The sequence below is a fragment of the Pan paniscus genome, chromosome 4 (assembly GCF_029289425.2).
Source record: "Pan paniscus chromosome 4, NHGRI_mPanPan1-v2.0_pri, whole genome shotgun sequence".
NCBI lineage: Eukaryota > Metazoa > Chordata > Mammalia > Primates > Hominidae > Pan > Pan paniscus.
Genome location: NC_073253.2, coordinates 79330401 through 79357041, shown reverse-complemented (window position 1 = coordinate 79357041; position 26641 = coordinate 79330401).

The window sequence follows — 26641 nt, the reverse complement described above, 5'->3', positions numbered from 1 at the left end:
TTTTGGTTACTAGAGCTACATTAGTGAATTTTTAAAAAATATTCTTATGAATTCCAATGGCTTAGATTTAAATATCAACAATCAAATCCCAGAGGAATTAGAGCATAAAAGGTAATGCCATAAAACAAAGTATGGAAGAATAATGACTATTTTCTCTGACAGAAAAAAAGACCAACTATAGGTGAATATAAAAAGAGATGTATCAGAGAAATTCCACCAGCACTTAGATGCTGAGAAGCTCCCAGTAAATCCTTGAGCCTGGATGAGTCCTTAGAAGGGGTGTATGCTACAAAATAATTGAAATTGTGATAGAAAACAGGCAGTAATCCCCAAGCCGAAGGGGCAGTTACATGGCTTTCCCAGGCTTGATCTAGGAGACGGCAAAGCTTTTAGGGAGGCTGGTGATCCAATACGAATCCCCAGTGGCTGATGACTGTGTCCAGGTAAATGCTTCTGAAGGCAGCAGCCACAAAGAGTTCTTTCTACCCCTGGGTATGGAGAAATAGCTATTTCTTGAGGTAGATGGCATGGGCTAGTAAACTATAAGAGATGTCCCAGTCTCAGAGAAGAGAGAAACTGTCATGCAGCTGACAACTGGAGGCCAAGGTGGAAGTACTGACCTTCACCACAGATGCATTTGGAATTACAAAAGTTACACCCAAAAGCAAGAAGAAGGAATCACACTTCAGCAGAAGGCAATAAAAATCAAAGGCCACCATAGACCAGCGGTGCACCTCATACCCTACCCTCAATGCCATGAAATTTAGGGAAGTCGCCAAAATGCAGTTGCTAACAGGGAAAAAGCAATGAATGAAAGGGTGGTAGTGGGGGTAAGTTCTGAACTGAGAGAGTAATTACCCCAAAGTGACTGAGTTTAAAATTGGATGTGACTGTGTTGGCTTACAAGAGCTAGAACAAGGCACCTACAGCCAAGCAAAAATGAAAGCTTATGAGTTCAATAGGATTTTAAAGAAATAATCGCATTATGTTTTTGAACAACCTGGATTGTGACTGCGTAAAATAACCATTATGAATATGTAATGTATTTTTATATATGCACTCATTTTATATGCCTATACATGCATTTATATGCATACATAAAATCAAATATGGAGTATTTGATTTAGAGTGCTAAATTAATATTATTTTAATTATGAAAATATTTAAATGAATTACATTGTTTCTTTCTTAAGCTGAGCATTGCTCATCTGTGCAATTTTTTAAAATTTATGTGATAATGAGCTCAATAATCTCCCTTACTTCCCCTGAACAAAGGCAGGGATTCACCATGTTACTGAGATAATGCAGTAATGAACGCATAACTGTGCAATGTATGGCACAGTAACAATCAAATGAAAGAAGAAAAGTATTTTGGCAAGCTGTTGACACTAGGTCTTTGGTCTGACTGAATTTCTCATTGCATTTGCTAGTTTGGGTACCATATAAACAACTCTTTAATCGATATTCTCTTTACTATTTTACATATATTTTATTTATTTCTGCCTGATTTTTTGACTGCCCCCATTAGTTGTTTCATAATCTCCTCCCTGTGCCTGCCACCACTCTTGAAGGAGCTCCCTCAGACAGCAACTGGCAATGAGTGTATAAATCTTATGATGATGTGTAGACAATATCCTGCTTTCTCTACAATGAAACCAAATTCACAGTTGATACAGATTTCATATGTCCATCTACTGACTGGTTATTAGTAATAAAATGATGCACTGCATTTACACACTCATTATATACTAGTGACATTTTATTCTTATAGAATTGGACATATTGCACTTTTCTGTATATGATTTATGCAAACACAGCTATTAACCAACACACACCAATAGAACACAAACAAAAGTAAAAAGGCAATAATACAGTTAAACAAACCAACTCTCAATTGTTTTAAAAATTAAAAGAATATGTCAAATAGAATGTCAAAGAAACATATCTTACTAATTTTATAAGACCTACATGATCTTGATTCCACTGTAATTTGAAATACAAGTAGACACATTATGATAAATTGCAAAACAATTACCCTATACACTAGTTATATTTATCATGTGAGTTATTACAATAAATACTAAAACAAAAACCTGTATCACATAAGTAAAGTAAAAGTTATTTGAAAGCTTGCTTTCTTTAAACAGTGATTAGTACAGCAGAAGTTCAGGACATTTTTTTAAAAGGCAGAAAAAGAACATACCTGTTTGTTTCAATGGTACCATATCTGCAGTTTATATCTTTTTCTATGTTGAAGCTGCCACATACCATCAACAAGAAAAGAAAGCAAGATATCAGGAAAGAAAAGTGCTAGAGGCCTAAAATATTACAGATTGAAATCCTTCTTATGTATGAAATATATTAAATATTACAGTATATCCTATAATATCATATATGTTAATGAAGGACTATAATGTTCTTCATTAATTATCACCTAATGGTAGATTCACAAAGAAGTGGCCCAGGAATGAAAACATCCCTATGGCTTTGTTCTTCTGTCTAGTGATAAAAAGTGTTCCAGAGAAACAGCCCATCATCAACGGATAACCAGATATATAGCTATTTCAGAACACACCATAATGCTTTCTTAGAATGGGATTGGGACTTTTTCTATTACTGTGCTAATAGAACCAGACTCTAAATGGAATTTCGCAAGAAGTTCCATATAAATAGTTTCAATATATTACTTTATTTCTCTTTAAAACTGAAAATTACCTGGACATGGTGGTGCATGCCTATAATCCCAGCTACTCAGGAGGCTGAGGCACAAGGTAGGCAGAGGTTGCAGTGAGCCAAGATTGCACCACTGCACTCCAATCTGGGCGACAGAGCAAGACTGTCTCAAAAAAATTTAAAAAGTATAAAGAAAAATAAAACTGAAACTTCCCAACAATGAAATGAAGGCACTAGAAGCTTTTCGGCAATAGGTAGTTGAAGAAAAAATTGTGTCATAAAAAAGCAGAGTAGGCTACTGTGTGGGCCATGGCTGTTGACCCCCTGAAGGTTTGCTGAAAACTCAGCTCGCAAAAGGCAGATTAATAGGATAAAAGGCATACATATTTATTTAATGTGTATACACAGGAGCCCTCAGAAAGAAGACCCAATCCAACAATAAGGCACAGAAACTTATATACCACCTTGAGGTTATAGAAAGAATGCAGGCTTGGAGCATGGCCAAAAACAGGTGATTCTGGTAAGTCAGGGTTAGTGGCAAGACAGTTAAGACATGGAGAAAGAAGAGTCCTGGCTAGCAAAGGTGGCCTTATTATGTAGATGAAGCCACATAAGTAATAGTCATCAGAAAGAATAGATGGAAAATGTCTCTTTTCAGATCCTTAAAGGTGTCAGACTCAGTTAACCTCTTTTAAATCCAGGAAATGCCTGGCTACATTGATGAGGATTCTCTACAGAGGCAGATTTCCAACCCCTCAGTCAGCTGACCCTGGGGCAGCCATTTCAAAATATATCAAAGAAAATATATTTTGGGTTAAAATATTTTTATTTCCTTCAGTCCTCATTTTGAAACTTAAAACAATTTCATATATTAAAAGCCAAATGGGCTTTTTGTCTATATCTTACAAGCTCCAACCCAAATTTCTCCAAAACGATAGCTTTGGAGAAATTTGGGTTGGAGCTTGTTAGACAGAGATAAACAAAAACTAGAATGATGAATTGGGATAAACAGAAAAGAGAATATTTAAACATATTGTCCCATATCTTCTTTAGTCACTCTTTCAGTCCTGAGAATAGATCAATTCAATTAAACAGCTGTGTCCCACTGCAGGATGTAGCACTGCAGATGGGTGAGACATCTATCTATGATACAGAAAAACAGATCCTTAATAAGAGCCATTTCTGTAGAAACAAACAGAAAAAAAAAGTTAATGTCTGGAGCAGTGAGTCTACACAATAGTTTTTCTGGAGTCTCTGAAGCATCTTCAGACTGCAGTGACAACCTGACAAATTTTTCTGGAGTGTAGTTTGTATCAGGTATTCAAGTGAACTTTCTGAGAAGCCCATACATCAGGAGGCAGGCATGAAGATTGTTTATATAAAAGTTGATGTTATTTCTTGCAAAGTTTAAGTTGTCTAGCTTCAGCTTTCAGGACTTTAAGAAAAGCACAATTTTAATTTCTACTGATTCCAAGTAAGAAAATTGGAAGAAAAATTTTGAAAATGTTGGTTTGAAGACTCATAGGCAGGAAAGAATTCAGGATCTCATCTAAATTGTAGACTAATAATTTCAAAACTCAAAAATAATGGGCAAGGCTAGAATCCAATAACAGGTGTACGGCCATTTCTTATGAAACATAATTTTTCTCTCCCCAGTCCTCCATTTTTACCAAAGGCAAATCATAGTAGAACCAAATTTTTGCAAAATAAATTTTAGTCTTATTATACTTGGCCTGATTATTTGCATTAAGTGCCCCAAGAATAATTATTGGCGAAATAGGCTCTTTTAAATTCGCTTTGTTAGAACTTTTTCATAAGGAATCTCGGGATAGAGATTTTAAAACCTTCTCCAGCCTATTCAAGCCAAGTTTTTGCCATCAAACTGTCTGTAAATACCTGCACTTCCTCTTTTCTCAGGGTCCCAAAATAACTTGAGGTTCCTGGCCCTGTAGGAAAGTAGCAATCTTTACTCACCACAAGTCAGGAACTTTGTAAAGGAACTGCAAAGAAAAAGGACCAGGCCAGTCTTTCCAAGGGGCTTTTATCAGCTCTATAAAGCCAACCTCAATTCCTCAAAGCAATCTGGTTATATTTCAAAATATGCCATTTCAATCAAAGCCTTGGTAAAATAACCAATGTCTCCAATCGTGTCCTATTATAAAACAAAGCAGATTCTTACTGAACTGATGTAAATAACTATATTGTCATAAATCATGAATACCCACAAGTAGTTTCCAAATTCTGGAGAAATCAGGTAGAGAGAAAGAAATATGCTTCAAATTTTGCTCACAAGAGTATACTTTTCCCACGTTAAAAGCTTTGTAACATCTAGCAGGTAGTATCTGATCAATAGACCCAAACAAAAATGTCTACATTAAATTCTGAAGACATTTCTTTTTTATCTAACCAATAATTTTAAAATTATCTTTATCTACCAATAAAGATATTAAAGTCATGTGACCTTGAAACATATTTGCACTTATTTAATATATGAGTACTCATTTATTTTTAAGTTATTTTGGTACCACGTATAGATAATACATAAACATATGTATAGGCATATACTTATATGTAGACACAACATACAACATACACATGTATGCACAAAGACTTTACAGTTTTGATTTTAGAATTTTAGCCATATGACAAGGAAAACTCACCAATTTAAAAGGACAGTTGGATTTAAACTATGCCTTTGTAAATAGAAAAGTTTAAAGTTTATCTGGAAGAAAATTTGACTGAATTTTAGAGAAAATGGGTAGCAAATTTGCATCTCAAAGCACAAAAAGACATAGAATTTAAGCTTTTCCAAGAAGGTTGACTGTGTTAAAGGAAGATTAAAAATGGATGTCACGGTAACACAAAATCATAGGACTCTACCATGGGATTTTATGAGGAGATCAATTTTATTTAGATAGGTTGTTTTTAATTTAGTTTTTATTTTTGAACTGGACCACTGACCTCAGGGCAGAACCATACTGAATCCCATGACAACAGAGAGGAATGCCATGAGGATTGAGTCACGAAACACTTTCACAGTGCACCTTACTGCAAGGACATTCCTCCAGGGCTGGTGGGCAGCCCAATGTCAATCAGCCCACTCCGTGATAAGCTCATCCCCCAAGGGAGTCTTATCTCTCAGTAGGGAGTGCTTCCATACCCTTTAGGTGCCTAGTACCATGCTTATCCAAAATATGCAAAGAAACAGTGGCCTCCTATAGTAATAACTATTGATTATAAGCAATGCCATCAGAGACCTCTAAAACTGTATCTCTTACTTAGCCATTACACAGAGAAACCAAATTTTCTCACAAAGCAATTTCTTGTACCCCCAAAAGCCAAAGAAATCAGGTAATAAAATAGAAAGCAGAGCTTTAGACCTGAAAAGAGTCTGCCTACAAATCTTGAACCTCCACAAGGAAGACAGAAGATCCCCCAAAAGGCATGAGTGGCATCTTTTTTCTGCATTCCTTAAGGGGTGAATGACACCTTTTTTCTGAGTTCCTTAAGGGGCCTGAGTCGTCAAAAGTCCTCTAATGGGACAAGGAGAAAGAAAAAGTAGATGGAGTAAAAGTAAATAGGAGAATGATTTTTAAGAAAGGAAGCAAATGGAAGTACCAAGCACAAAGGTTTTGGGGGGAAAAAAAGATTTTAATCCACTGAAAAATTTTTCCAAAACCAGCATTGAAAGAGAAAAAGCAAAAGGGCCTTTTAAACATATATATATATATATATATATATATATATATATATATATATATATATATATATATATATATATATCTTGGGTATTAGCTTTTAATTAAGCACTCCTCAGAGAGAATAGATGGTAAATGATGTTTTTTCAGACTTTTAAAGGTATCAGATTCAGTTCATCTCTCCCAGGTCCAGGAAATGCCTAGAAAGAAAAGACCTGGCTACATTAATGAGGATTTTCTACAGAGGGAAATTTCTCCCACCTCAGTCTGCCTGGCCCTGTGGCAGCCATTTCAAAAATATGACAATGAAGTCCGGGCATAGTGACACACACTTGTAGTCCCAGCTACTCAGGAGGCTGAGGTGGGAGGATTGCTTGAGCCCAGGAGGTCAAGGCTGCAGTGAGTCATGATCACACCACTGCACTTAAGCCTGGGCAACAGAATGAGACTCTGTCTCTAAATAAAAAATAAATAAATAAATAAAAATGTAAATAAACATAAATATATAGGTCAAAGAAAATATATTCTGGGGTAAAATATTTTGATTTCCTTTACTACATAATGCCCCACTTCAAATTCCAAACATTGTTCCTCCTTACTCAAAATTTCTGTGACTGTAGTTTTCACTAAGTACAAACAGTTACTATTTGAGGACAATGTAATTAATTTATTTTTATTTGCAAACATGGCTATATACCAGGGAATATTTGAAATACTCTATAGATATGAACTTCTTTAAACCTCATAGTAACACAATGTGATAGGTACTAGAAATATGCCATTTAAAAGGTGAGTAAACTGAGACACAGAGTGCTAAGGGTCTTGCCCTAGGACAAACAGGTAATAAGTGGCATACCCAGTGTTCATACCTTGGCAGTCTGAATCCAGATTCTGTGTCCCTAAGCACTTTACCATTTCATCATGGAAATGTGGATGCTTCCATTGTGACAGAGTAGCCCACATTCACTCCAATCCTACACTCTTCAACCTACCTTCATGGTTTTCACCAGAATTTTACTAAGGGTCGCAGTTAGCTAAACAAATTAGTGAAAAAGAGTAATAAGTATTTTTTTTTCTTATGTTACCTTTTATCATGCAATCTTTTGTTCTGCAACTTTATTGATTGCCAAAAAAAAAAAAAGAGTAGAGGAAAATGAATTTATACCCCAAAACTGCTACATCCTTGACCCTTAATATGACACTCCAATACCCACAAGAAAATATTTTTCTCGCTAGACAACAACTCTGTAATCATGTCTGATTACATGATACAGATACTTCACTCTGAGGCATACATTTCCGACATGTGCCTCAGAGTGAAGTATCTCAAGATGAGATGAGATTTTGTATATTGCATAGCAGAATGCATTTGATACAAAGATTTAGAAGAACTTAGGGTGTGCTTCAGTCTGAGTGTGGCTTACATTAATCACACTGACTTACTTTATTGACAGCAATATGCATGGAAAGAACTGTAATTTGGAAAGTCCTGGAACTCTCTATGTAGTAAAGGGACTGGAAATTTTCTTTTTTTTTTTTTTTTTTTGAGATGGAGTCTTGCTCTGTCACCCAGGCTAAGGTGCAGTGGCACGATCTTGGCTCACTGCAACCTCCGCCTCCCAGGTTCAAGCAATTCTCCTGCCTCAGCCTCCAGAGTAGCTGGGATTACAGGTGCATGCCACCACACCCGGCTAATTTTTGTATTTTTAGTGGAGACCGGGTTTCTCCATGTTGGTCAGGCTGGACTCGAACTCCTGACCTCATGACCTGCCCGCCTCAGCCTCCCAAAGTGCTGGGATTACAGGAGTGAGCCACCGTGCCTGGAAATTTTCTATTCTTGGGGAGGCTAAAAATATTTCCTGTTTCTGCTATGAGAAATAATCTTGTTGTGTTTTTCTGTTCTCCATGACACATATTAGCTGCAGTAAACCACAGATCATGGAGAGGCAGCTCTTTTGCTTTCAGTGGAAAGAGCACAGTATTTGGAGTCAGGGATTATGGAACTGAACCTTAATTTTGCCACATTCTGGCTATGAGGTCTTGAGCCAATCACTCACCATCTCCGACCTGCAGAATCCTCATCTACAAGAAGAACATGATATTAGTACGTTCCTCACAGGACTGTTGGCTAGCTAAATAAATTTTGCGTGGGACAGGGTAATTTAAAGCTAATTGTTGGAATCTAATATTAGTTTTGGTAGTAACTAGAAGAAAAGTGACAAATAGCCAAAAATTGAAGTATCTGAAATTTAGTACCTAATTGCCGAACATAGGAAGCAATAATGACTTATTTACAAATAAGCTCTATATTTATTATATATAACCAGTTATTTTTTCTTTAAAGAAATTTAAACAAAGACCTTTGGATATTCCAAAAGATTTAGATGACTGGTTCATAGAATGCTATTTTAAAAAGGCTTTTCTAACATTATTTTGAGACTCTTGTATCCAACAAATCTTGTAGTAGAAATGTCATAATTACCAACCCAATTTCTTTAGCTAAGAGATTTAAGGGAGCAACTAAATACTTTCTGAAAATCCATCCTGTGTTTGGTCTATTTGAGAATCACATTCACAAGACCAACTTGTGCTCTTCCACAATGCAAGACAAGAATTTAGCTTTTATTAACTTTCCATAAATCTGAGGGAAGAGAAATTATCAGATCTTTAAGCAATTTAGACATGTTACTCATGTGAGCAGGTCAAGAAAGTCTGTTCGAATGAACTTAGCTGAAAACAGACTCCTACAGCATGAAAATCCTTTGATGTGCCTCTTGAAAAAAGTTCACTCGTAGCACTTCCACATGAAAAAGCTCAGTGTCAAAAGTGTTTCTCAAGATAAGGGGCACATGCAGAATGAAGAAACAAGCAAAGTTCTTTCTGATAATTCCCTAGCTCCACTTCCCGGGGATTCTGTGTGCTTTATAGGAAACCTTTTCTCACCCCTGACGAGCAAGAGTACTCTTAGCCATCTTGTTTCCCACCTAGCCAGTGAGAATTTATTTCTGATAAATCGATTTCTAAAAGGAAATAGTGACTCAATATGTTACCTTCTCATGACTTAATATGTTACCTTCCTTAGGTAAATAATGCAAACATTGCATCTCCCAAAATAAGATACTTTGGTCAGAGAAACATTGGTGTCTGCGAGATAATATCGACCAAACACACATGTAGTTGCCCTTCTTAAGACCTGATCTGGTTTTCAGATCTTGAGATCCTTTTGAGGAGAACCTAATCCCAATGTACATGGTGTTCTAGAAACATCCAGGTAGAAAACAGAGCACACGACACTGTTCTTTTTACCAAATTAAAGTCCCTAGCAACATGGTTAGCTCAAAAGCAGGCAAAATCAGAGTTGTATTTAAATAGCGCTTCTTTTCCCAAAATAAATGATTGCCAGAGGGAAATTTTCAGTTCTTTATCAAAATACACATTTGTGGCTCCAGATAATAGAGAAGCTACTTTTTTCTTTTATTTAAAGATAGCTCGGTTTCATATTGCAACCAGAAAAGATTGAGTAGTAACGCATAACTAAATTTTAATTGGTGTATTTGTAGGCAATCCCTACCTGAAAGCCATATGTAAAAATACATTACTTTAAGCATTGAATGGGATACTAGAAAAATTGACATATTTTAGGTAAAAAACTGTTGATTTTTTTTCATACTCTGTACTGCAATTATTTGTTTGGGAATTGAATTTCTTCCCAAATGTCATTGAAACATTCTATTAAGAGGTCTTATTGTAAGAAAAGCCTCCTCTCCTAGGGAAAAAAAAAAATCTGAAATGAACCCATTATACCATATGAGAATCTAAAATCTTTCACTTTCTATTGAATTTTACCCAGTAGTTATTTTGACTTCATTCCTTTTGTCTCCATTGCTTTATTTTGTTGTTGTTTGAAACCGTTTAATTTGACATGATCATTAATATACGATTGGGTAAATGTAGCTAAGAAATGTATTGCTTTGTATTTCTTATGTTCGGAAACATACATTTTTTAAAAATAAACAAAAGTCTAATATTGTCTGCAAATCCTTTTCAAGGGGGGTGAATTTCTGAGGAAGAATGCACGGTAACGTGTAGACGGTTATCACACAAAGAGGAACATCAATTGCAAATGCCATGTTAAACAAATGAAATACAGTAAATTAAATGAAACTACTTTCTGTAACACTTTATGCCTCTATCTGTTAATTTTCAAGAAGGCACCATAGTGAGGCTTATTTCAGTACAAAGTCATATCATGCAGATGTACTACATTTATTTATTTTTCTTTATGAAAAAAATATATAAAACTTTGTAGCCTGCCCCAGTTCTGTATTAGGAATAGCACAAAAAGCTTTCCTATGCCTAACTTCCTCAATCCTCTCTAGATCTCTCTTTGACATTTTCTCTGACTTATACCACACAGTGTTTCAAACCTGTCCCTGAACCAACCCTACAGACAAAGGTCGGGGGATGCAGTGTCTATTCTTTCGCCCCTCCTGGTACTATTGACCCATCTCCTCCAACATCCTCTAAGATATTATTCTCGCAATTATGCCCTTTCTTCTATATCTGCACCATCTTCAATGGCTCTTTCCCCTCAGCCTTTATCTATAAACAAAATGATAAATAGCTTTTCTATGTTAAGAAAATAAAAAATGAAACTTCTTTAATTTATTTCTCCTCAGGTTACTGACCTCTGCAACTCCTTCCCTCCTCAACTGACTTCATTCGAGTGTCTCCTCCCTTAAGGTGGCCACTCACTCCCTCCACTCCCTCCCCGTCCATTGTCCTCACTCCTCATCCTCTGCTCTCAGTCTTCCACCAACACCACCCAGCTCACAGTGCACAGAACAAGCTTCTAAAAGCCAAATTCAAGGCTCCTTTCATCCTTAAATAACTTGACCTCTCACAGCCCGAGGCATTGCCTACCAAGTTATCCCTTTCTTTTCAAAACTCTCTTTTCCATTTCCTCTAAGTTCTCCTATATTTCTGACTCCTTTTTGTAAGTCTCCTGCCAGACCCCCTCCATGCCCACCTCCACAAAGGCTGTTGGGGATCTGTCCTTGGTCCTCTTTTTATTTCCAGAGATTCTCTTCCTAACTCTGCTCATTCCATTTCTGTCACATTCTCTGATCCTTTCTCTACCCAACTCAGAAAATCTGTTGCTTCTCAAGACTCCTCCCACGGAACTCTTTGTTTCTGTATCTATAAAATGTCATTAGTACTAGCAATTACAATCTAACCATACACTGTTAGATGATTAATGAGATGCTCCATGTAAAGTATTTGGCATGGTGCACAGCACAGCATCAGTAATTATTGGTGATTGTTTTTCTAGTTCCTTTATATATACTTCCCTCTAGGTAAACCTGTCTACAATGAACCAATATTCCAGGAACTCCCAAATCTCTCAAGTAAGATTCTGCAGCCCCTCTGTTCACTGCAGAGCTCGAAGCTGTGCTCTCTTCATCTATTCAGCAACACTTATTTAAAATATTCTGCATGTGAAGCACTCTTTTAAGAATAGACTAAAACATTGGACAAGACTTTTAAAAAGAAGAAAAAAGTTTTTGGCCGGGCGCGGTGGCTCACGCCTGTAATCCCAGCACTTTGGGAGGCCGAGGCGGGCGGATCACGAGGTCAGGAGATCGAGACCATCCTGGCTAACACGGTGAAACCCCGTCTCTACTAAAAATACAAAAAATTAGCCGGGCGTGGTAGCGGGCGCCTGTAGTCCCAGCTACTCGGGAGGCTGAGGCAGGAGAATGGCGTGAACCCGGGAGGCGGAGCTTGCAGTGAGCCGAGATCGCGCCACTGCACTCCAGCCTGGGCGACAGAGCGAGACTCCGTCTCAAAAAAAAAAAAAAGAAGAAAAAAGTTTTTGAAATCAAGTTGCTCAAAGTCTATTGGGGAATCTGGACAAGTAAACAAACTTATTAAATAATGTAGTAAATCTGAGAGGATGTTGGTGCAAAATCAAGGCATAGCATTTTTTATCTAAGCAAAAAACCTGGAAATCAACCTTCTACTGTTCCCTATCTGGGTATAAAAATAGGGTCAGTGAATGGGACAGAAAAGAAGTCAAGTCCTGAGATACTGCCTTTTTTTTTTTTCCGAGACAGAGTCTTGCTCTCACTCTGTTGCCAGCCCGGAGTGCATTGGCGCAATCTCAGCTCACCGAAACCTCTGACTCCCGGGTTCAAGCGATTCTCCTGCCTCACCCTCTGGAGTAGCTGGGATTACAGGCACACGCCACCATGCCCAGTTAATTTTTGTATTTTTAGTAGAGACAGAGTTTCACCATGTTTGCCAGGATGGTCTCAATCTCCTGACCTCAAGATCCACCCACCTCGGCCTCCCAAAGTGTGGGGATTACAGGAATGAGCCACTGCGCCCGGCTGAGATACTGCTTTTTAAATAATTCCTGAAATCCATCCACTTCTCTCTATTGCCACTTTCACTGCTTTCTATCAGTAACCGCTCTTCTGTACAATTTGCCCTTTTTGTCATCTTCCTAACATACAAACCTAATCCATTTTGTCCCTTACTTGAAGACTATCAGTGGATTCCTACCATCTACAGAAAAAAAAATTTAAATCTGCAGAAGGCAGAGAAGGATGACTTTTGTGTTTCCAGTTTCATCTGACCCACACATGTTCTATACTCTAGACAAAAGGAATTGCCTACCTGGAAACACCAACAATGGATCTTTTCTCAGTGCCTTTGCATATGCTTTTTCTCCTGCCTGCTGAATTTCTCTCCTCTCAAGGTGGTCTGGCCCTAATGCCAGCCAAATAATTATGGAGAGGCATTACGTGTTTAGAGGATCACAGGAAAACTGAGAATAGCAAGCCATGACAAAGTCCACAGAGGCAACATCAAGTACAAAACCAAAGTCAGGATCAAAGTGATGAGGATGTCGTATCCTGGAAATAATAAGGTTAAGTGGTGGAGATGGGAGAGGAGTAACTGGCAAGAACACACATGGTTGCTCAAAGCCTTTTTTAAGTTAGCAAGTTATCTGGCTTGTGGATGGATCCAGTGGTCTTATAAAAATAGTAGCAAAGAATTCAGTGATATGCACTTAACTTCTTTTTTTTTTTGAGATGGAGTCTTACTCTGTCACCCAAGCTGGAGTGCAGTGACGCCATCTCGGCTTACTGCAACCTCTGCCTCCCGGGTTCAAGCAATTCTCTGCCTCAGCCTCCTGAGTAGCTGGGATTACAGGCACCCGCCAAGACGACTGGCTAATTTTTTTTTTTTTGGTATTTTTAGTAGAGACGGGGTTTCACCATCTTGGCCAGGCTGGTCTTGAACTCCTGACCTTGTGATCTGCCCGCCTCAGCATCCCAAAGTGCTGGGATTACGGACATGAGCCACCGTGCCCAGCTCACTTAACTTCTGTCTTGGGAAATATTGCTAATCTTTTGTACATCTTCGTACAGTCTGATATTTTTTGTGTGTAAAAGCTTCCCTAAATTCTCCTTCTCCTAGGCAGAGAAACACTTCATTCTCTTTAGACTCATAAGATCTTTTAGTTCTTATCAAACTTATGACTGTTCATTAGGTTCATGTTTGTCTTCTCAATTTGACTGTAAATCTCAAATAACAGAAAACTCATTTTGCTCATATAGGCATTTCACAAATCTTTGTTGAAGGAATAAGAGAATAGGTAAATAAACAAATGCCATCTATTCTTCCTCCCTGTGAAAAGGTTAATAGTGAGCAGATTGCTGAGACAGGTCTTTTCCCATGAACATCCGCAGTTGGAAGAATTAAAATATAAGTGCATGCATAGCATGAGCCCAAATGTCTGACAAAAGCCTTCCTCCAGGGTTTACGATATCAACGCTGATATCATAAATGATCTCAATGATGAAAATGCTGTTTTCATCATTATGAATAAAAATAATAAAATACAGGTTCAAGTTGAAGGTAAAATGTCCAAAGTTAACTAACTCTTGTGTGAGTTTTTCTTGTCGTTGTTGTATGTGGTTTCTTTCCCCTTTCTCACACATTTGTGAACCTCCAAAGAATAGTTTCTGGTTGCAAAACTGCAATCACTTCTCAGCCTTTCACACATGCTTCGGGTATTCATTCACTGATCTTGATGATATTGTGTGAAACAACTGTGCTAAATTAGACTCAACTCTTCTGCAGAACTTCAGCAGGGAATTGTAACTCATCTGCATAATATGATGTTGGGACTGAATTGGGCCATCCTGTGGTACCTTTTTTAAAAATTTTAAGCAACAGGAACAAACTGTTAGGGAAATGTCCTCTCAATTCCCTCAACTATGCATTTAGCAGATTTCCACCATCAGGCTTTATGTTCATTAACATTCATACCATTGTCTGTAACCTCATTTGTTTCAGTGTTTGCTTTGGATTTGCCTCACTGAAATATTTGCCTTTATTCTTTTTCTTACCGCTTCTTCTGGAACTTTGACGGTTCCTTTTGGTTTTAGCAGAATCTTCTAGGAAGACAATTACTAGAAACTTATTTATAAATACAATTTATAGATTTTTTTCTAAAAAGAAATACATATATGAGGTCACTTCATAGTGATAGGAACAATTTTCTGAAAGATATACCTATTGAATATAGTGCCTCCCCCCACCCAATCTCCCAGTCTCATTTCGAAAGTGGAGGAACAGTTGTCAATACCTGCATTTCCTGTTGTGAATTGTTTGTTTCCTAATGAAAAGTCTTCTCTTTCTGGGCCTAACTATAATCTGAGTGATTAGTCAGGACATCAGCTTTAGGCATTTTTTTATTTTGCTGTTAAAGATGATAGGTTTTCACAAAAATACCCACCCTCTTTCATTTGGTTCCCCTTGTGACTAAATTGCACACACTTCTAAAAGCTCATGTATATTGGTTTTGGGAATGCAGAGCAAAAATGTGGCTGTCTTTGCTTGAGCAAATTTGTTCAGCCCATATATATATGTGTGTGTGTATATATATATATATATGTATGTATGTATATGTATATAATGATATATGTATATATATATATAAAACATTCATTCCCTTGGTTTTATTATTATAATGTTCTAAACAGATTAATAGATACTATATAGTATCAGGACCTTCATTAAAAATAAACATTTTTGATCCATTTTGATATTTTATTTTTTTCATGTTTGTATCCATATGACGAAGGAGGATGGGAAGAAAGAACTCAAATAAGGTGAAGGGAGGGAAGAAGGAAGAATCTCTGTCTTTCTTTCTAACTTATTTTCTTACTATTTCTGAAAGTCACCAGAAAATGCCCCACAGATGTCTCTGAATAAATAATTCCCCAGATTTCTCCCTGACTCCCATATAAAGATGGAGATGTATCAGTAAGCTTTAGCATGACCATTGTTGCTAGGACCGTGTGGCTCATGGTGCTTCCCATTAATAGTTAAGAATTTACACTGTGTCCAACAATGCTTGCTGAAGTCTGCATGATAAAAGGCAGGGCCCTATTCCCCTATATCAAGATTTCTCAACAGTGGCACTAATGACATATGGGCACAGGTAATTTTTGTTCGGAATGAAGAGGGATGACTGTCTTTTGCCTTTTCAGATATTTAGCAGCATGCCTGGCCTTTACACGTTAGATGCTAGAGAACCCCTTCACCCAGTCTTGACAGTCAAAAGTGTCCCCAGATATTGCCAAATGTCATCTGAAGGGTGGGAAAGAATTGCTTCCAGTTGAAAACCACTGCCCTATATAAACACTTATCTCAGTACAACAGCCATCATACCTCACAGATTTTTTTAGAGCCAGGGAGATCACTCTAAATTTCTCTGCAAGAGTCAAACACAGATCTCTTTGGGCTTGCTGAGGGATCAACCTCAGCACACTCTGCAATGTAGCCCCTTCTACCCCTCCTCACCCCCCAGATCCTTTGGTCCTGAGTTGCCATTTCTTCTTCCAGCCGTCTCCCACCCAGTGGCCTCTAACCAACCCATTCACACATAGTTTGAATTTAATTTTCAAAGTATCAGTAAACAAGCTAAATACATTAGTCAGGTATATATTACTTCTTTGATAATAGAGTTATAGTCTAGGCCCTGTTGTTGATGATTCTATCTGACTGGGTTCATAGTATGACTGGCTTATAAAGGATGATGGAATTCTCATGAGGCAGAATAGCACATGTGTTTCAGTGAAGAATTTAGGTTCTGAATTTGGATATTCTGGGTTTAAATCCTAGCTCCACAATTTTCCAGATGTCTGTAACTTTGGGCAAATGACTATTCTCTGCCTCAGTTATGATCATCAATAAAACGGGCATAATAATAGTACTTTTCTCATGAAACAGTTATGAAGTTTAAATAAGATACTACCTGGGAAACTACTTAGAAGAATGTTTAATAATAAGCTATTTTTTCTATCTAAAATAATAGCATATCTTACAAGAGTATCCTGCACACAAATACACATATAATACAACATATGCACACAAAACAACCAAAAGCATGTTTTATTGTAGTCATTAAGTTTGTAATTAAATAGAATGCCATGTTACATATTGCTTGATCTTATCTTACAACACTAGCATTCTTGATTTGCTTTTCTTTCCATCTTAATCAGCAGATGCTTAAGTGGCATACTGTTCTGGGAGGAGAAAATATTTAGGCATTTTTGGTTACAATTAGCATTAACTGTAGCCTATAACATCAATGGTGATTTCAGTGGTCTTAGTTCTCTTGCTCCATAGCATTGCACCCACTGACACATTGTTCTTCATATTTAATCAGTTTTTCTTTTAAAAAATATATAATCAAAAGTGGATATATAAATAACATGAGAGGGAAAAGATCAATAAGTTTGAATGATTTATAGATTACGATGGGAAGAATAGAGGGTGAGAGAATGAGGTAATGGGAAGAATTTTATGATGACTAGGTTTCCATCCTATAGTGTGCATGAAACAGAAAATTCAAAAGAAGGAACTATTGTTAGAGGAAAGATGATTAAGTCCAATTTAAATGTGTATAGATGGAAAAGAGGAGTTGAGAAGAAGCCTGGTGCTATCTGGACCTTGGATCACAGTAAAGAATAAGAGCATTCTCTATGCGATGATTGGAGGAGAATTTGAAGAAAATCTGCAAAGGAATTTCCAGCTTAACTAAAATTTTTGGAAGCCCAGAGAAAATATATGGTTAGCTCTGTTGTCGTACAAATAAGTTTCCACTAACAGTCTGAATTTCCTACAAGAAGGTACTTAGTTTCCTTGCTACAACATCATTTCAGTTGAAAGGACTGAAGGCATTATTATTCATGTAAAACTAGAAGAGGTTGCCATCACCCTTTTAACTATTTTCATTTCTAAATATCACTGTCATTTATCTATAAAAATCAATAAGACAAATGGCATTTATGGTCTTCAAAGGCAGAAGAGATATTAGTAGCTTCATTTAGTTGATATGGAAACCAAATCTCAGCTAATTTATATGACGTATCTGAGAACAGGCTCCTGTAACTGGTAAAGGAGGAACTAAAACTTAGGGTTTTAAAATTCATCCATATTATCTCCTATCCATTCATTTTGGGTAGACACTTAATAAATATTTGTGTAAAAAATGAAGAAATTAACCTCCCTGCCCATTACATCAAAGCAGATACAATCTCAAGGGACAGCCTTCTATTGTCAGAAAAGTAATAAAATATTGCTTTTATCAAAAGCTTTGTAATACAATGTTTGACAAACTGCACAAGAGTCCCTTGTCCATCAAACTCACAAAATGCCATTTTGGCAAGAACAGTGGATAAAATTACAGGTAGTCTAACATAAGCTTAAAAGAGAAGAAAAGATAGGGAGTGCAAAGCCGTACCTCTCATCCTTGTGGGCAGTAGCCAGTTTGAGTTTCTATCCCAGACTACTCCTAGGAGATAGGTAGGAAAATAAAAGTGGCATTAGTCTTGTTTTACCAAAACCAAAACAAAAATTAGACAACAATAGGGGATTTACCTAAAATCACACAGATAGTCCATTAAAGAACAAATAGAATTCAATTGCTTTTAGCTATCCTTTCCAATAGGTTATGCTACCACCTATTACAGACATGTGAACAATTAAATTGGAAAGTGGCTCAAAAGCAAATGAAATCTCCTTTAATTTGCTAGTCTTTCTATAAAAAAGGAGCCACTTTGGAGCTTCACTATAATGTGACTCACTGTGGTGCAGAATTTAATATAGTAAATGCATCCTTAGAATTAACTTCAGGAACTTATCTACCAAAATTCTTAAAGAATCTGTTCATAATATGAATTTGACTCACCATTGAGATTAAGCCTGGGAAAACTGCCACAGAGAGAAACAGCAGCTCTTTGAAGTAACTGACAATTACCATTTTATTTCTTCTGCTCTTTTTCTAAATCTTATAGAGAATATTTTGCCATTGCCCATCTAATGACATTACCTAGTCACAGCTGTGAAGTGGGATAATAATAGTATTCTGCCTCATATGTTTGTTAGGAGGATTAAATGAGTAAATAAGTTAATATTTTTAAGTATTTAAGATAAAAGTATTTGTTACAAAAAGAAAACATATAGTTCATTCTTCCATGCTGGGCTGTCAGTGTATCTAACTACAAAATGTTTTCGGACTTGAGCTATTGTTTAAAGACAGAAAGGTAAAGGAAAATATTGAAATAGAAAAGTACTGTTTACAAAGGTCACTTAAGGATCCGATCAAATGAAGTAAAAAAAAAAAAAAAAAAAAAAGCTTTCTTGCTCTGAAAGGATCTTTTTTTAACACAAGGGAGAAAGAAACCATCTTCTCTATAAATTTCCAGAAATGCAAAGGGGCATAATGAGTAATTAACTGGAATTCCTAATTAAATACATACAGAGCAGTGGATGTTTCTTGCTTTACTTTATCATCTAGTAACATTTCCATGAAGTGACATCGTCTTACACAAGGAACTAAAATGCAAATTCATTATGATTCTGATGGCCTTGAATTTGAGCAGAAAGGGACACAAAAGTAAGAAGTTTTCTTGAATGTCCCTGAGGGTTTAAAGGTGGAGAAGTATTGAATGTGTATAAATAGTACAAGGAGGTTGCTGTATCCTATTTTCCTAAATTAGAAATTGACAGGACAAACCCAAGAAGTAGCCCTTGGCACTAGTTGATATTCTAGGTGTGTGGTGAGCTAAGGAGGCATGACCCAAAGCTAAAAATTTACTAGATCTGTTGAATGCATTCAGATAAAGGAATAAGAGTAAAAAGCAGGTCTTTCTACTTGGAAACTTTGAGACCTCAGTCCAAAGTAAAATATTTATTTAAACCATGATACTAAGCTTCATTTGAGTGTCAAATGGCTGAACTATGCTACATAAAGATTGTTCTAAATATGAAGGGCTGTTACACTCACAATTACACTACTTTGTGAATGGAATAAAGAGTAGTGTAAGGAAAGGACCATAACAGCAAAGTTACCCAGACTAAAAAGCACTTAGAATCATTTCCATTTATAGTTTTGTTTCATTTCTAACCCAGTTACATTCATCAAGTTAAGGATCTGAAAAAGCAATTTGAAAGTTACAAATTGAACAAATTGAACCTTTCATAAACCAGTTTGCATCGAGGTGATGTTATGACTGTGAACTTCACAGCTTTCGTATTCAGAGGTCCCAATTAATAAGATACCCCTGAAGATGCAGCTGAAACTCACTGCCAATATGGATTTAAGGGACAGTTTAAAATACTCTCCCTACAGAATATACTAAAATGTTGGATAGTCATTAAAATGTTGTGGAAAATACAGTGTGTTTTTGAGTTCACACTAATTTGGATTCAAGCACTGACTCTCATATAATTGCTTACCACTTTGAGAACTTCTTTGAACATATTTAGCCACAGATTCCTCACCTATAAAATGCATATAGTAGCATCAACAACATAACTTACTGGGGAATAAATTAGATAATTTATGTGATGCAATTATAAGGTAAATATTCAACAAATGGAAGCTATTATTATTGACCAAAAAAAGGGAAAATCCACTTTCCATTAGCCATATTATTCTCTTATCACACTCTGTGTGAAATGATGAAAGCATTTCACAGATTCTGTTGAAATTAAATAAAAGTGTTTCTCCTCTTTAATTAAAGGGAGATGATATAAAGATTAGGGACTCCTACCTCCACATATCTGTGCTTAATACCGGTGAATACTTCTGATAGGAATTTTCTCTGTTTCCTACTGAATATGTTATTACACAGCAATGAGTTCATTGTGGTTTAAAAGCCCTTTTGAGATGCTTTTCTCTTATCATTTTTATACCAGATATCTTCCTTCTTATTTGAGAACAGTTAGCTTTAAGTTCAGGAAGCAATGATTTGCCTTTAACCTTTTATCACGTGAGCTGCCTAAAGTCAGGTGATCCAAATTTCTGAAAATGTCAGAAAGGTGGGATGGTAAATGTGAATCTGACTCTTCCCTTTGACTGAAATAATATTCTCAGCTTACATATTGAAAGTGCCCCCAAAGGTAGATTAACACATATATCCAATGACATAGTGTCTTAAAGTGCAGTTGGCACAATGAAGCAGCCCTTGTTTTGTTGTTTCACTCTGTTTTTGAGTTGAGTAGCTATACAGTAGACTTTTGTCTTGGAAATTAAATTACAGACCAAATTTTTATGTCTAATATTGGCTTAATCAGAGCACCGTCCATAATGGTCTGGCATGTAGCATCCACAGAAATAGCCTCCAAAGCCCAACGACAAGGCAATTTCTTCAAGCCAAATATGAAAGCTGGAATAAACTTTGAAGTACCCCCAAATTAGCAGGAATAATTTATCTTACTTATTTTATTATTATAGTCTAATTGTCCATGAATTTGGCTTACCAAATTTTCATATATGCTATCTTATGTAACGAATGAATAGAAAGCTAAATAAAGATAAGGGGCAACGAATTAAAATCATCACCTCTGTACCTCTGTATTTCTAATTAAGAAAGATGTTAATTGAAATCAGATTGACATAGAACCCTGTGCAACAATCTCCCTGGCATTGTAATTGGTTTGTGGAGCTGTAGCCCCAGGGTCACTCACTGGAATGATTCCTGCCTGGACTGGGATTGACTGAAAACCTTCACCTAAAAAGAAAGCTCCAACTATGAAATAGGACTTCCAGTGCATAAGCAAATACATCCATGTCCAAATTAGATTTTCTTTAAACATTTGCAGAGAAAGTATTTGAAGTCAGACCATTTTTCTAATCAGTCGGCCTCAGTGGTTCTTCCCCCATGCATTTCCCTTTTGTCAACTTTGGTCACATCTAGACCTTTCAATGACTTCACATAGCCTACAGAACAAAGCAGGGTATATCTCAGGACTCTTCAGCATCTGGTCACAAACTACCTGTCCACTCATTTCTCTTACTCCTCTCCTTCCACCCACTGTACATTCCAACCATAGTTTACTCCCCATACCTGCGTGCCCTGGGCTTCCCACCAAATAGGTAATAATATATTCACGTTGTTACACTCACTGGACAACTCTTGTGCATTCTCCTCTTCTCTGGAATAACAGAGGCTTAACAAATCCAACCAATCATATCATGCAATACTCAGCCCAAATAACACCTTTTCCAATACATTTTTAATTGTTCCTCTTGGCTAAAAATGACATCATCTTGTTTGAACTCCCATACCTGTTTATCTGGATCTCCCACTGAGTTTCTCCCTCTCTACCTAGTAGGTGCTAAACTCCTTCAAGATAAAAACCATGTCTTGTTAGTCTTTGTAGTCCTGTGTATTCGTTTGTTCTTGCTTTGCTATAAAGAAATACCTGAGACTGGGTACTCTATAAAGAAAAGAGGTTTCATTGGCTCATGGTTTTGCAGGCTGTACAGGAAGCATGAAGGCATGTGTTGGGCTTCTGAGGAGGCCTCTGGAAACTTGTAGTTGTGGCAGAAGGTGAATGGGAAGTCAGGCATCTTACATGGTAGAGCAGGAGCAAGAGAGGGCAGAGGTGCTACACGCTTAAAACAACCAGATCTCATGAGAACTCACTCACTCATTATCACAAGAACAGTATCGAGGGGATGCTGCTAAACCGTTCATGAGAATTCTGCCTCCACGATCCAATCACCTTCCAGCAGGCCCCACCCCCAAAACTGGGGATTACAATTCGACATGTGATTTGGTTAGGGACACAGATCCAAACCATATCACCCTGCTATATCCCCTATACTTATCCTCTGTTAGGCAACTATTAAGTATTCATAAAATAAATTTTGGATTCAAAACTAGATTTATATATTAGCAAGTTCAAATACGTATTTTAAAATCTTTATTTGGAATACCACGGAATGCTGTATATTCCTCTGCATTTATTAAGAAAAAGATTAAATATGGATAAATGAAGAGAAAAAGATTTAAAAATAAGAGTAACTAGAACATTAAAAATTTTTGAGTAGAAAATAAAGACAATTTACATCTTTTTATCTTATAATATAAAGCCCTTAGTATATCTTATAGAAATACATAAGATGTAATATAATAAAACTGAGTATTTCAGAATTAATGTACATTTGTCTTGATTCAATATTATCAAAATCTCTGAAAAACTAATTGTCGTCTTAAGTCTAATTTAAGGCAGTGAATATTGGTTCACTCCAAGAAAGGCAGAATGTTAGGAATTCAAGTGATAAAATTATGTAATATATCCTTATCCTCAAGGATTCCACAAGCAAGACACAATCAAACAAACTTATGTAGGAAATAGAATATGCACATGCCAAGAGGGTGTACAAACAAAGTTATAAGAATTTAATATTTGGAGGAAAACAAATGCTTTCTTTAAAGAATTTGTGGAATTTAAAATAGACTTTGGGAAAGAGCAGAATGGCTATAGATAGAAAATGGGTAAAGAATTCCATGCAGAGAGAAGAGCATAAGCAAAGATATTGAGGAAAGACATTTTTCAGAATTATTCCAGTTTGCCAGAAATACCAACTGCAGGTGGCTAATATTAATTATAGTAACACCTAACATCTTTTAAGTGGTTCCCACGTACTGGCATTGTCATAAACACTTTACATGTCTTAAATTCTTCATTTAATTTTTGCAACAGTATGTGACTTGAGAACTATATTTCCATTAAATAGTTGAGGAAAATGAAGTACAGTGGGTGGAAAGAGAATGACAGCTTTGAAGATTAGTTGAAATCATGATGTAAACTGGATGGAGGAGGTAATGTTTGACCCTTCATCTTCCTCTAATGAATGCATTCTGGTTTTCTGGAAGATGAAGATAGTGGAAAAGAGAGGAGACACCAGCTGGAAAAGGCATGGAGGTCAGAAGCAGCACAGCATGTGTGCACATGCCAAGGGCAGGGGCAAAAGAGGACTGTGAGAAGCTAGTTCTTGTTGGAGAGTGCCATATAAATAGGCTGGAAAGTTTGGTAAACAGCATGAAGATCATGCACCCCATGCTGATCATGCATTTTATATAGGTCACCCTTCCACCTATGTGGAGAATAAATTTGAAGAGAATTCAAGTGTCAGCAGGGAGACCAAATAAGAAGCCATTGGCCTTAATATTCCAGCAAAAGGTATGTAGAAAAAGGGATGGAAAATGTGGCACATTATATTATCCAAAAGTGGGTGCCATAATTCCCATCCCACAATTCCAATTCCCAATGTAACCTGGAGACTTCTCTGATCAAGAGGCGGGGTCGATGTTTCCTCCCCTATAATTATAGCAGAAGTAACACTATCTGACTTGTATTTCTATGATGTTTGGGGGTTTGAGGGGAAGGGATTGTTGGGGGTTGTTTTGAAACAGGGTCTCTCTCTGTCACCGAGGCTGGGGTGCAGTAGCATGATCACGGCTCACTGCAGCCTCAACCTCCTGGGCTCAAGTGATCCTCCCATCTCAGCCTCCTAAATAGCTGAGACTACAGGCATGCACCAACGTCCGCAGCTAATTTTTTATTTTTTTGTAGATATGGGGGTCTCACTATATTGCCCAGGCTGGCCTCAAATGCCTGGCCTCACTGATTCTCCCACCTTGTCCTCCCATAGTGCTAGGATTATAGGCCTGAGCCACAACACCCAGCCGCCTGGCTGGATACTAGCTCTTGGAGCCCAGCTGCCATATTATAAGGGGGCCCCAACTATCTTTATGTGGAGAAACACACAGAAAGGCCACATGTAAACATCAGCCATCAGCCCAGCTGTGATCCCAGGCGGTACACACCATTAACTGCCAGACATGTGAATCAAGGTGCCTGCTGATGATTCCAACCTCAAGCCTTCAAGTCTTCCCAGCTGAGACCAGGACACCCTGAAGGAGAGATTAGCTACCTCTGCTGTTGTTGCTTTAAGCCACTGAGTCTGAAATAGTTTATTACTGGAACAGGAGGGAATTGATAAATTTCAGAAGAGAGAATCAAAAGGATTTGATGGTTTCTAACAATGATAGCTCCACTGACTTAGGGCTCTGATGGTTGGTAGAAGACTCTAAGACAAATTCTTAATATAATGGCCTGAAGGAAAACTCAAGTAACTTGATATCCCTTTAAAATAAAAAAAAATCATATTCAAAAATATTCATATATTTACTAATAAATTACATTCTACTGTAAGCAAGTAACTTGCATGTTCAAAAGCAATATTCTCGAAATTATCATTTCAGGCAGTTAACACAATTTTGTCCCTAGAAAACTACAAATACTTGAAAATACTTGGAATTTAATATGGGGTAGTTTGAAGGAAGATTATCTCTTGCTTTGTTTTCTTCATTTTTCATGATTCCTATTTATTATGTAGAAATATGTCATGTTTCCAAATAATCTGCCCAAGATTACTGTAGCCAGACTTTTATGATATATGACTCAGTAGTAACATGGTGGATACCTGGTAGTTTTTAAAAACGTATTCCTTAGGATGGAATGCTTAAACAAATGAGCCAAGCCGGGATAAAACTACTATAGAAAGAAACACTTTTTTCTTTTTGTAAGAAGTGATTTTATAAATCATAATTTACTCTCAATATGTTTGTGGTTTTGGGGAGCAATGGTCAGAGGGTGGTTTCATTCTACTAGATGACTTCTCTTCTTGCATCAAAAAGTAACATCTAATTGTTTTTCCTTAGGAATCCCAGCACTTTGAGAGCCCAAGGTGGGAGGATCACAAGGTCAGAAGTTCGAGACCAGCCTGGCCAACATGGTGAGATCCTGTCTCTACTAAAAATAAAAAAAATTTAGCCGAGCATGGTGGCAGGCGCCTGTAGTCCCAGCTACTTGGGAGACTGAGGCAGGAGAATTGCTTGAACCCGGGAGGTGGAGGTTGCAGTGAGCCGACATCGCGCCACTGCACTCCAGCCTAGGCAACAATGCGAGACTCCATTTCAAAATTTTAAAAAAGGCAAAGAAGCAAATTGAAGGAATATTTTTTCCTTAGTACTAAATTACCTCCATATGCTAGAGAACACAGGACAAGCATCTTACTGAGCAAGCACTCAGAATTTTTCCTGTACAACTAAACTAATTAATGCCAAATAGAAAAAGAAACACGGAGGACAGCTTATTCTACATCTCTGTGCTGCATCATTTGCATTAGACTCTGTTTGATTCTTACAAGTCTTCTCCTCTGATTCCTTTTAGTCCCCAAGTATGGCCAATGTAGTTGATCATCAAAGTTGTACTTAGTAATCAGTCATTGCCAGTAATTATTGCATAACAAAATGGATACATATGTATATAGGGGAGGACATTTTTTTTTTCTCACCCATCACCAGGTTCAGGCTAAGGCACCTCTAATAAAAGACACATGAAAAAGAGTACAGCATGCAAATTTATTTAATAAATTTTATGTGACATGGGAGGCTTCAGAAATAAAGACCCAAAGAAAAAGGAAAACCTGTGTATTTTTATGCTTAGTTTGATGAAGAGTGGAGAGTTGTGCAGAAGTATGATTGGGCAAAGGGGGTGTAATCTAATGGTAATCAATTGGAGGGATCTTAGCAAGGTCTGTTTGTTTTCATTTTTCTCTATGTCCCTGTATTTTCAGAGATAAGGACATTCCTCTCCTCTGGTTGTAAGAAGAATACCTCTTGAGTGAGAGTCTTACGGCCTGCTTCAGAGGAGTAGGGTGGGAAAAGGTCAGAGAGTGACCTTCCTATATCTACTATTTTCTCACGTGGCAAGGAGCCATATTTTACATAGTGTGTCCTGAATCCCATCTCTTGGCAAACACAGATAATATGAAACTCGCTCACGTTAGCATCATCATCATAGTCTGTCTCACTATCCCAGAC